General features: G+C 39.9%; 1 protein-coding gene across 1 annotated transcript in view; it reads left to right on the top strand.

Annotated features, from left to right (window-relative positions):
- Positions 1–12,777, top strand: part of NKAIN3 (sodium/potassium transporting ATPase interacting 3) — a 538,022-nt gene that overhangs the window by 316,823 nt on the left and 208,422 nt on the right. The gene's annotated exons all lie outside the window — the stretch shown is intronic.

Raw genomic sequence — 12,777 nt, 5'->3', positions numbered from 1 at the left:
GAGATTTTCCTCTCAAAGAGAACCTGATCCCTTCCACCTTCCATAGCGGTCATAGAGTGCCACATCTTTGATATATTAACACTGTGAGGGCTCGGTAGACATAGCACTTGGACTGCCTTGGTTATTCTCTAGTGCGCTGCCAGTCAGTCCTGGGGATATTTAGGAGGTGCAGTTATATGAAGGTTTAACTTCGGAAATGTTATTATGTACTGTAGTTATATACCTGATGATAACACAATAATCCAGGAGCTTGGGAAAAGTCACTTTAGTCAGTGCTTCAATGCAGCGTTCACTGTGACACAGGACCACACATTAGAAAAAAGGCTGCAAATCTGATTTTATTTATTTGTGTGATTCTTAGCAGGAGATAGGAGAAATTCATAAAAAAGAAAAAAAAAACGTAAGAAAGAAGTGTAGATAACATAAAAAATTGCATAGTAAAAGAAAGTTGAGAGTAGCATAAATGTTGCAAATTCACAGAAGCCGGAATTGACACAACTAAATATGCTGTGTAGCCCTAGCTTCAAAGGCTGCGAGTTATGTGCCAACTTTGGCAAAACTTTTTTAATTACAGGTGACAGATCCCTTTAAGATCGTGAAGTTATCTAGGTAAACAAACAATAAAACTGGGATGTAGGGAGAAGTGGTGTGCTGATCTAGCGTAATTGTAGCCCTAACAATAGTTTACATTAGTGATAGGTATCCTTGTAATATTATTAAAGGAGTTGTCCAACCCCATGATATTTTTTTCCAAATGGCTTACATAAGTATAAAATAAAAAAAATAATAATAATGGCAAGGGTGATGCAAAAAACACCAAAAGTCGCAATTTAAACTGCAAAGGTTGATACCAAACATTTAAATTACCCCCAGTATGTCAGAGTTATTTAGATAATGGTCGGCAGTAATATTTTGGTATAATATGGTGGAATTATTTTGTCATTATAGGACTGTCAATGCTGCAGGATTTATATTAGCTTGCCCCTGGCTGTTTCCATAACTCCCTTAGAAAAGAATGAATGACTGAAGACCCTTGTACTGGTGGTTGTGCAGCCTCCAGCTTTCTGACATTTATCACCTGTCCTTTTGGATAAGTGATAAAAGTTCTTTGTTCGAAACACCTTTAAATTATATATGATACTGCAATTTGGGTACTCTAAAAATGTATTGTTCATTACCTTGTAAATAGTTTTTTTTAATTATTTCTTTACTGAATGCATTAAAGACCGGGCTGTCGTTTGAATGCACATATTAGTTGTGGCATTGTTCTTGGTGTATCGGTAATTCTGCCTACAATCATCTTCTGAAGTACCATATAGACATGTTACTTATATCACCCTTTCTGTAGTGTTCAGAGATTAGGCTATATGTATAACTTGAAGCTTCTGGGTCCTAACTACCATGTGCCATTTATAATACTGGTGGATCTGACACAACGGAAGCCACAGCGCAGTTGAGAACAGAGCCTTAAGGTGCCCATACACATCACATGACAGTCGGCCGAACCCACCTAAACAGCTGACTATCCAATATGTATGTGGGTGTCCCAACTTTCCCCTGACTTCAGATGTCGGGGGGGGGGGGAAGAATTGGGCATGTTGGATTTCAACATGCCTTATCCTTTATTTCCACAGGAGATAAACCACTGCCAGAGGTGTCTGGCAGCGGCTTATTCTCCTCCCTCCATTGAATACACATACACGCTTGGCCAAGTCAAGTGTACATTTATAACCGGATCGATGGCCGACAGCTATCTTAAGTATGGGCAGCTTTAGACCACCAGGATTGACCCAGGAGTATATGGATAGTAAAAAAAAAAAAAAAACATTGTCAGAATTGATGGTTTTTGGTCACCTTGCTTGCCAAAAAATGGTATAAAAAGTGATTAAAAAAAAAACGCATGTACCCCAAAATACCAATGAAAAGTACAGATTGTCCAGCAAAAAATAAGCCCTCACACCACTCTATTGACTGAAAAATAAAAAAGTTATGGCTCTTCGCGGGGAGGGAGAAACGAAAACGAAAAACCAAAAATGGATCAGTCTGGAAAGGGTTAATTACTTTTGAATGAAAAAAACATTTATGACAACATGTGGGGTATTGCCGTACTCGGGAGAAATTGCTTTACAAATGTTGGGCGACTTTTTCCTTCTTTATCCTTTGTGAAATTGAAAAAATGCAACATTTTAGTGGAAATAATGACACATCGGCGGAAAATTAAAATTTTCACTTCGCTCCATCCATTGCACATTAACCCCTTCGCGCACCATGACTTAATAGCAAGTCGTGGAGTGGAGGGTGATTTATGGAGCGGGCTCACGCACTGAGCCTGCGACATACGCTGCGGGTGTCAGCTGTGTATTACAGCTGACACCAGGGACTAACGGACAGGAACAGCGATCGCGCTGCACAGGAGCCTGCAAAAATTACAATACACTGCAATACATTAGTATTGCAGTGTATTGTACCAGCTATCTACTGATTGCTGGTTCAAGTCCCCTAGGGGGACTATTAAAATGTGTAAAAACCAAAGTCAATTATTATTAGTGAAAAAAATTGAATAAATATTTAAAGTCCAAAAAAAAACCCTTTTCAAATTTCAATAAATATTGAATTTATCGACCAAATTTTTTCACTAACATAAAGTACAATATGTCACGAGAAAACAATCTCAGAATCGCTTGGATAGGTAAAAGTATTCCGGAGTTATTACCACATAAAGTGACACGTCAGATTTGAAAAATCGGCTTCGTCACTAAGGCCAAAACAGGCTCAGTCTTGAAGGGGTTAATTGGTTTGTGAATTGGGATTGCTAAAACCCTATTCACTTCCATTGTGCTGTACTTTGCAGCAGAATTTTGGTGTAGATTCTACTTCAAATACTGTATGCTAAGTGCGAATCCAGCCTCAGGGAAAGTTATATAGCTGGCTAGGAATCTTGGGGCAGGTTGCAGGGTGACACTGAGAATCCAGACCATGAAAGATTGTAGGGTTATCCAAATGATGAATTTAGGAATGTTTAAGAGAACAATGTACAGTATATAGGGCACATTAAGATACTGGCTAAACTAATACACTGGTTGAACTAACTCACTTTTTCAACTAGAACACAGGCAGGGCAGTGCCAAGGTTCCCCTCCGTGATGAAAATGGCACCAGAATAATGCTGTACTAAGTTATATAGTGATAACGTACAAAAACTAAGCAGAGCTCAATTCTCCATGAAAAAAACATACAAACACATGATGGATCACCTTCATATTTGATAGGGAGCTTTGCACATATGGAATTCTGTAAGCAAAAGTCAAATCTGATAGTCAACATGTGATTAGATGGAGCTAGAACCCCAATCATGTATAAGGGACATGAAGGCTAGTCTCCATGGCCAATATGAAACACATACCCAATGTATACATAGTAAATAAAGTGACAACCTCTACAAAGAGCAAGGTGACAAGATATAGTAACAAAAGCTCATTGATCTAAAGTAAAAATACTCTGGTAGAGGGGTGTTTAAGGATGCCGTGCTCCCATGCCCCAACGCGCGTTTCATTCCAGCTTCGTCAGAAAGCGTGTTTAGAGAGGACTCAGTAGGACGTTGAATGGAGGCAACTAGCCAATGGGAGTAAATATCTACTATTATGTGCTTCCTCTAATCGAAGCACAACGTCATAGTATGGGCGGCGCATGTCCAAGCTGGTCAAATATTGAACTATCAAGTGGTTTAAGTTATATAGTGAGACTGACATGCATCACCTATTCACAAATTTTGCGAGATTCTTTATGGCAAACCTGAAAAATTATTTTTGCAAATTCAAAATTTTTTGCAAAACCAATGAAAAAGTCCAAAAACATTAAAACATTTTTGCTTACAGTTTAAATAAATCTGACTTATTGCACAGCGTGTGTATATTAATCTGTTTGCACCTTCATTCGCTTTACAGAAAGATCATAAGGCAGGTTAGCTTCTGTACATCAGGCACCAAAAGTAATATAATTTTAGCCTGGAGACTTGAGTTCAAATCCTGTAAAGAATATCAACTGCGCATAAATTGTATAATCTCCCTCAGGTTCTGAAAATTTTCATTTACAGCTGAGCAGAAAGCGTCACCGTCCAGCATGTAAGAATCCATAATTTACAAAGCAATATATGTATTAGAGATACCACTTGAAATCCTGTCTGGCGTGTGATCTTATGAGTGTGCTATTAGAGGGTGATACATATTAATTTAAACATTTATTACATACATATATCCTAGTCTAGATTTGTTTTGTACCAATATGACTAGGACAACATTTGATTGGAGTCTCTATAAGTTCCCTGTCCTTGTGCGGGTTTCTTCTGGGTGCTCGGGTTTCAACCCACATTGCAAAACCTACTGATACGTCATTTGGCATCCTCTAAAATGGTCACCCCAGTGTGTGTGTGAAGTCCGTGATTGCAGCCCTATGTGATATATGGGTCCCTATATAACTAGCAGGCAGTTACATATTGTGCAGCCAATAGTATAATAGAGCTCTACCTTTGTCCACTTTACATTACATGTAACTAGCGCCACCCGGAAGCAGGATGCCGGCAACTATGCTGTATCTCCAGCGTCGTCCACAGGGAGTCCCCTGAACCTGGATAAGCGAGGGGCCAAGCAGCATCTTACAGACTTGCACAAGCAAGGTCTCCGCATGCAAACTGGTAGAGTGACTGCTGGAGTGCTTTCTGACCAGGAGACGCCATCAGGACTGCCTGCCTATCAAGGGCCGGAGGGGACTCTTACTGCAGATACTCTGAAAGGTATGCTACTTTCTTTGCATAAGGATATTGCTAAAGACTTTAACTCTGTAGTCCATCAATTGCAAATAAATATTGTTGGCCTTGGTTCTCGTATGGGCCATATTGAACAGAAAATAGGTAACTTTACTACCGCACATAACGAGCTTGTGGACGCACATTCTGCGCTTGAGAAGGAGGTGTGCCGGTTGCGACATAACGTTACAGATTTGGAGGACAGATCAAGACGGAACAATCTTAAATTTAGGTGGGTCCCTGAGGAAGTTTTGCCGTCTGATTTGGCTAAGTATTTTTTGCAACTTTTTCAGATATTGTTACCGTCCTCCTCTGCGTTGGACTTTACTAATGACAGGGTGCATAGAATCCCTAAGGCAAGGTCTGCTCCGGAATTTGCACCTCGAGATGTTCTAGCCCGTATACATGTTTATCCGATTAAGGAGAGGTTAATGGCGGAGTGCCGAAAGAGGGGAACTCTTCCAGCTCTGTATGCGGAGATATCTTTATTTCCAGATTTATTGGCGGCTACATTACAGAAGAGACGCAGATTTTATCCGGTCACATCTTCTCTAAAGGCTGAAAATATTAAGTACAAATGGGGCTTTCCTAAGAAGCTTTATATTCATAAGAATGGGGCCCCTCACACAGTCCTGTCTGTAGAGGAGTGCATAAATCTCTTGAAGAAATGGAATATTTCAGTTGACTCGATATCTTCATCTCAACATTCCAGATCTCCGGTTCGTATTCAAGAAGACTGGACTGTCGTGAATAGAAATGGTCGCCATTCTTGATACAGCCGCACCAGGGAGGTGCTCCGGTCTAACTTCAACATAGCCCGTTTTGAGCTCTGGAAACTTTTTTCCCCCCTACTTCTCACCAGTAGTACATTTTTGCCTGGTGATAACCCCTTTTTTTCTTCCCCCTTTTCTTGTTGTAATGTTATTTTTTGTTTATGTGTCGTACCTGATTACAATCTGTATTTTTTGTATACTACATAAGGGCAACTGGTTTTACAGTAAGGGTTGGGGCACAGTTGGTTTTGTGCTGGCGGGTGGGCATTTCTGCTGTAAGGTATGCCAATTAATATAATATCCCTCAACGTGAAGGGCCTCAATAGTCCATTTAAAGGAAGTATGTTTTGGAAGGAAGCCACCACATCTCGTTGTGACATAATTTTTGCTCAGGAAACTCATTTTATCCATGAAAAACATCCTAAATGTACGCATATTAAATTTCCAAATGTTTTTTTTGCGTCTGATGCTAATAGGAAAAAATGCGGGGTTTTGATGGCGTTTGGGGATTCTGTGGCCTTTTCTTTACATACTACTATACTAGATTCTTTGGGAAGATTTCTTATTGTTGTTTGTGATATTAATAATGTTTCTTATACCCTAGTGAATGTGTATTTTCCCCATACTGGTCAGCGAAGATTCTTCTCATCTCTGCTTAAAAAGATGGACGTTGTCAGACGCGGCATTCTAATTGTGGGAGGGGATTTTAATTCTGTTATGGATCCCTTGCTGTATACTTCTACAACGTCACGGCGATCTTCATCTGCCATTATTTCTTTGTTAAGAAAATTGTATGATACCTGGAGGTGTCACCATGGATCAGAGGCAGACTTTAAATTTTTTTCACATGTGCATTCCTCTTACTCCAGCATTGACATGTTCTTTCTGGAGCATCAGGGCTTGCGGGAAGTGGTGGGGACCGAGATTGGTACAATAACCTGGTCGGACCATGCACCGATTACGCTGTCACTTAACGAAACTGTTTCGCATTCACATACTCATGTATGGAGGCTTAGTGAATATATTTTGTCGCATCCAGATCATCAACACGTACTGGAGAAGGAACTGGTACAATATTTTGATACTAATTTAAAATCTTTTCCGGACGATTTTATGGTCTGGAATGCGCACAAAGCAGTCATGAGAGGTGTGCTCCTCAAGGCATGTGCCTTAGCTAAACGGAATCGTGAAAAATAATTTAATTCCTTAATTTCAAAATTAAGGATGATTGAGATTCAAAATAAAACGTCTCCTTCTGATAGTTTAAATTTCGAATTGCGTATACTTCGCTTTGATTTACGTACCATTTTGCTATCAAAATTTGATTATGCATTTAAAAAGAATCAATTGAACTTTTATGTTCATGATAACCGATCGGGAGCCTTATTAGCTAAGCAATTAAAAACAACTAGATCTAAACAAAAAGGTCATCTTTTTATTAGACTCGCAAGGTCATAAAATGTCACACCAGCAAAAGATTGCAGACCAGTTTGCATGCTATTATGAGTCCCTTTATAATCTTCAGCAGGATCAGGGCTTGCATATACCGTCAGAAGTTGATATTTCTGAGTTCTTATACATTGCTTCCTTCCCGCATTTGACCAAAGATCAGGTTATTTCACTCTCGCTCCCTATTTCTGTGGAGGAGGTTATGCGAGCTATTATGTCCTTAAAGGTTTTTAAGTCCCCTGGCCCGGATGGATTTTCTAATGGGTACTATAGGAAATTTGCTTTGACTTTGGCCCCCCACTTGGCGTTTGTGTTCAATTTGGCGATAGTTCAGGGTTCCTTCCCTGCGGAAATGTTGGAAGCTTTGATTATTACTCTGCCTAAACCCGGTAAGGAGCCGACTACTCCTGCAAACTTTCGACCGATCTCCTTGTTGAACACAGACGTCAAGCTATCTGCTAAGATTTTGTCTGCCCGTTTGTCTGCGATTTTGTCTGATTTGATTCATCCTAACCAGGTGGGTTTTGTTTCTCATAGACAGGCTCCCGATGGTACAAGACGATTTCTAAACCTTATCTAAGTTGCGGAACTAGCTTGGACCCCTTCTCTGCTTCTAGCCTTGGATGCAGAGAAGGCATTTGACCGTATTAATTGGGGTTTTCTGGAGGCAACATTGAGTAAATTTGGCTTTACAGGGCTCATTAAATCTGCTGTGTTGGCTTTATACTCATCTACCTCTGCGAGGGTGTTTACATCTGGGTGTCTTTCAGGACCCTTTCGTATCACTAACGAGACTATGCAGGGGAGTCCCCTGTCCCCTTTTATCTTTGCACTTATGATGGAACCCCTGGCGGAGCGAGTTAGAACAAGCCCTGGGATCCGGGGAATTACAGTAGGACGGCAGGAACATAGGATAGGCCGTTATGCCGACGATGTGATTTTGGCAGTGACAAATCCGGTTGTTACTTTACCAAGCGTTTTGGATCTCCTAAATGCTTTTGCGCGGGTCTCCTATTATAAAATTAACTGGTCAAAGTCCTTACTTCTTAATATTGGATTGGACCCCCTAACCAAGTCTTTTATATCAACCTCCTTCCCTTTTAAATGGAGTGATTCTAGTATCCCATATTTGGGTATATCCTTGACTAGCCCCAACTCCGCTACATTTGCACGGAATTATATTCCTTTACTGTCCTCAGTAACTAAGATACTGTCTGGTTTTCGTAAACCTTTAATTTCCTGGGCTGGTCGTATAGCAGTACTCAAAATGATGATCCTCCCGCGTATTTTATATTTGTTTAGGAATTTACCAATTCCCGTCCCAGTGTCCTTTCTCAATAAATTACAACCTATATTGAATAAATATATCTGGAACGGGCGGAGGGCTCGAATAAACTTCTCAACGTTATCTAAACCAACTGATAGCGGGGGGATGGGTGCTCCAGATCTTAAAAAATATAATTATGCCACCGTATTGGACCAACTAAAATTTTGGTGGCCTTCAGCCTCGCAGAAGCGATGGGCTTCTATAGAGATGACGCTTTTAGGGGCCCCTTTAGTATCTCTTTTACACCCCTAAACAGCCACCCCTGTCTGTATGCTGCCACATGTAGCTACTATAAAAGCGGCAGTTCGTGCATGGATTTATATTAATTCAGTATGAACATCTGTTTCTTCGGGGGTTGTGCCAATCTCGGTTCTTCCATTACAGTATTTATATACATTTGTCCCACAGCTAGATTTAGCTGGATGGGAAACTTTGGGCGTTAGTAAAATTGGGGATTTGTATGAGGATCAGAAGTTGGTTACATTTGAAGTGTTACAGACCAAATTCAACCTTCCGGCTACAGATTTTTACAAGTTTCTTAGGATTAGACATGCTCTGTGGCCTATAGATATCGCATCTTTCACTTTCCCTAAGGTTGCCTTTGTTTTTTTTTTTCATTGACATCCCGGAGTACCGGGGGAATATCTACATTTTATAAGTCCTTTTCTGAATCTGTTTCATTGGTCAAATCTTCCCATATGGTTGTCTGGGAGAGAGATTTTAAAGTCCTATTTTCTTTGCTTGACTGGAAGCATTCTCTGTCTTGTGTAAAGAGGGTATCGCATGGTATTAATCATTGGGAGATGGCACAGAAATTGTTCCTTCGTTGGTATTTCACTCCTGTTAGGCTTGCTCAAATGGATAAATCGTATTCGGAGATCTGTTGGAGGCAATGCGGGCTTAAAGGTACCTACCTTCACATGTGGTGGTCATGTCCGGTAATTAAACCATTATGGGATTTTATTTTTATATTGATTCATACGGCCACTACCCAAATGATTTCTCCAGAGCCATCCTTGGCTCTGTGTTTTCTGGGAATGGAGCATATTCGAAGAGATTTGGTAGTGGTTGTTGGTCACATTATTCTTTCCACGAGGTTAGTAATATCCCGGCATTGGAAAGCATCCACCATCCCCTCAAAATGGGAAGTGATTAACGAAGTTACCCATTCTTGTAAGATGGAGCAGATGTACTGTGCCAGATACCCTGGAGGCCGTTCACACTCTTCTCTGGATGCCATGGATTTCGTATCAGGCTATTATTTCCACGTAGTTCTGTATGTTATTATATGTCTTAGTTGTTATTTTATAACATACCTGTCGCCTGAATTTATGAAGAGTCTAACTGTACTTTAAAAATTAACCAATTGTTTATTTTGATCACTGATATGATGGTAGTTTTATATCTATATTAATGCATTCAGGTATTTTTTTTTTATTTTTTTTTTTGGGATGTATGTGTTTTTTGTTTTTTGTGCGTGTGTTTTTCCCCCTTTTTTTTGTAAAAAACAAATAAAAAATTCAATATGGAAAAAAAAATCGCCCGTAATTACGGACCGTAATTACAGTCTGTAATTACTGGCCCATTCATTTCTATGGCCGACGGACACCTTCCCGTATGTCTACGGGAGGGTGTCCGTGCCGTAGAAACCTGCCAAAAAAAATAGGACATGTCATGACATTTTTTTATTTTACGGACCGTGCTCCTATACTTTATAATGGAAGCACGACTCGTAAAAATGGACGGCTGTCCGCGGCCGGCCGTGTCCGTGATTACGGGTCGTAATTACGGGCACGGTTGTGTGCATGAAGCCTAAGACTTTTTTGTTTCCCTTTTCTTAACTCCAAATAAAAAATGTCTACAAAAAGGGGAAAAAAAAGACACTTCTATAACTTACCAGTAAGAAGGTTATAAGACCACAAGTCTCACATCGGAATACAACAACACATAGATGAAGGTGACATTCTAATGTTAGGAATAAGAAGCACAATCATACATGAGGAACAACTGTGAAGAGCTTGACATCTTGTTCTGTCATGTTAAGAGGTAAAGGAACAGATAAGAGGTAGAGAAAAACAGGAATAAAGCGGTCATTATAAAATTGGAACCAATTCCACCAAGTGATTTTATACTTCTGGAATGAGCGCATCTCCATGAAAGAAAGTTATTCATGACAGGTCTCCCATGACATATATCACTGGCTATAGTTATAAATTTGAGGTTCTTAGCGCACATTTGAATCAAATTGTGCGAGCCCATCTGCCCCGTCACGGCGACCTCATTCAGATGGGTCCCTACCCTAACACTTTACTTGTAGAAGAGGAGATATTCAGATGTAGCATGTGTCACTTTTACATGTCCCCTCCCCTGAGGTAGTGACATCATCACATCAATACGATGGAGCGACTTCTAATAACCGGATTACTCTTGGGTTTGGTGACATTACACATCAGATATCACAGGTTATATATACACACACACACCTCATTGTGACTTCAGTCTACATTATATACATCATTCCAGTATGAACCTTGCTATATGCTGCTTAATATAAAACACCTATAGACAGATGGATGATGCTGTGAAGAAGATAATAGTGTTGTAAGTGACCATACAAGTAAAGTGCAGAACCATACTGCAAATATTAAAGGGTTTCTCCAGGAACAAATAGCATCTATAGAACAGCTATATAAATGCTATTAATCTATTCCCAGAGATTTCCAGTAAAGCCGACCAATTACTGGAGATCTCCTGTTCTACATATAAAGCATTAGTGTAGGGACCCATCTGAAGAAGGAGACCATGGAGTGGCAGATGAGAGGATAAATATACGGTAAAATGTCTGCTCCCCCTCTCTTCTTGTGGGACATTATTGAGTGTAATTGGAAAGCTTTACACATTGCAGTATGTCCGGTATTTTGCTCTTGTTCTGTATGGTCAGTCACAGCAGTCATGTTTATTCATTCAGAAATGGATGTATATATTTATATAATATATTTATGTGTGTGGCCTAGGGTTGCACAATGCATCAAAATTTCGATACTGTTTAGATACTGTGCACCCTCAAACAGTTCAATACCGTTAATTCATGTATTTCGATACTAAGCTGTAATACAGCCATTGCCCTGCTCCTGAGTCCTGAAAAGTGCACGCGCGCGGGTCAGCATGACGTGATGCGGCCAGTGCTGTACTAACGAGGGGCGGCACTGAAGACAGAACATGGCAGGCGCACTACAAAACACCCCCATGTTCTCTGTCTTCAGTGCCTGCGCCACCGCTCATTTCTCAATACATAAAATATACACATATTCTGTATTGTCGCGACCGTAATAACAAATTTATAGCTTCATTTATGATGTTTACACTGTTCTAAAATAAAAACTGCTTTCTTTCACTTATTAATGTGAGGCCCGAGGTATTTTTAACCTCCATGTGCCTCACAATAATAGTAATTAACCCTATTGTTAGATAGTTACATAGTTAGTACGGCTGAAAAAAGACACATGTCCATCAAGTTCAACCAAGGGAAGGGAAAAGGGAAGGAAAAATTTCTACACATAGGAGCTAATATTTTTTTGCTCTAGGAAATTATCTAACCCTTTTTTAAAGCCATCTACTGTCCCTGCTGTGACCAGCTCCTGCGGTAGGCTATTGCATAGATTCACAGTTCTCACGGTAAAGAAGCCTTGTCGCCTCTGCAGCTTGAACCTTTTTTTCTCCAGACGGAGGGAGTGCCCCGTTGTTTTTTGAGGGGGTTTTACAAGGAACTGGATTTCACCATATTTTTTGTATGTGCCATTAATATATTTATATAAGTTAATCATGTCCCCCCTTAGTCGTCTTTTTTCAAGGCTAAATAGGTTTAATTCTTTCAATCTTTCCTCATAACTTAAATTCTCCATGCCCCTAATTAGCTTCGTTGCTCTTCTTTGTCAAAATGTTCACATTAACCCAATGTTGTCCATTATGACTGAGAGGAGAGTGATGGGGATAATTATTATTAATGTGAGGCACATGGGGGTTCAAAATTCATCACACCACGTTCATCACATCAGAAAATGGAAGAACATTTTTTTATTATTTTTGTTAGCAAAGTAGCGTTTTGGTATCGAGTATACTACACAAAGTATCGGTATCGAAGTCCAAATTCTGGTAACGTGACAACCCTAGTGTGGACAACGTTATCTTGTAGATACTATAGATAAAGTCTCCTCCAACTTTGAATACCATTTCATCTAAGTAAAAAATTCTGTGCAGATTGGTTTTCAAATATATATATTATAGGGGTCAGAGAACTGTTTTTCTTCCACTGAGGGGACTTCTTGGAAACTGACCTAGACGTATCTCTCGTTAACACTATTGTTTACTGATTTTGATTATCTACTCCTGGCTGGTTCTGACCTCTGCTGTACCTGATTTCCATTTGCT

This window comes from Rhinoderma darwinii, chromosome 5 (genome assembly GCF_050947455.1).
Source record: "Rhinoderma darwinii isolate aRhiDar2 chromosome 5, aRhiDar2.hap1, whole genome shotgun sequence".
NCBI lineage: Eukaryota > Metazoa > Chordata > Amphibia > Anura > Rhinodermatidae > Rhinoderma > Rhinoderma darwinii.
The sequence above is the reverse complement of the archived record's forward strand: the minus strand, read 5'-3'. Positions and strand labels throughout refer to the sequence as shown.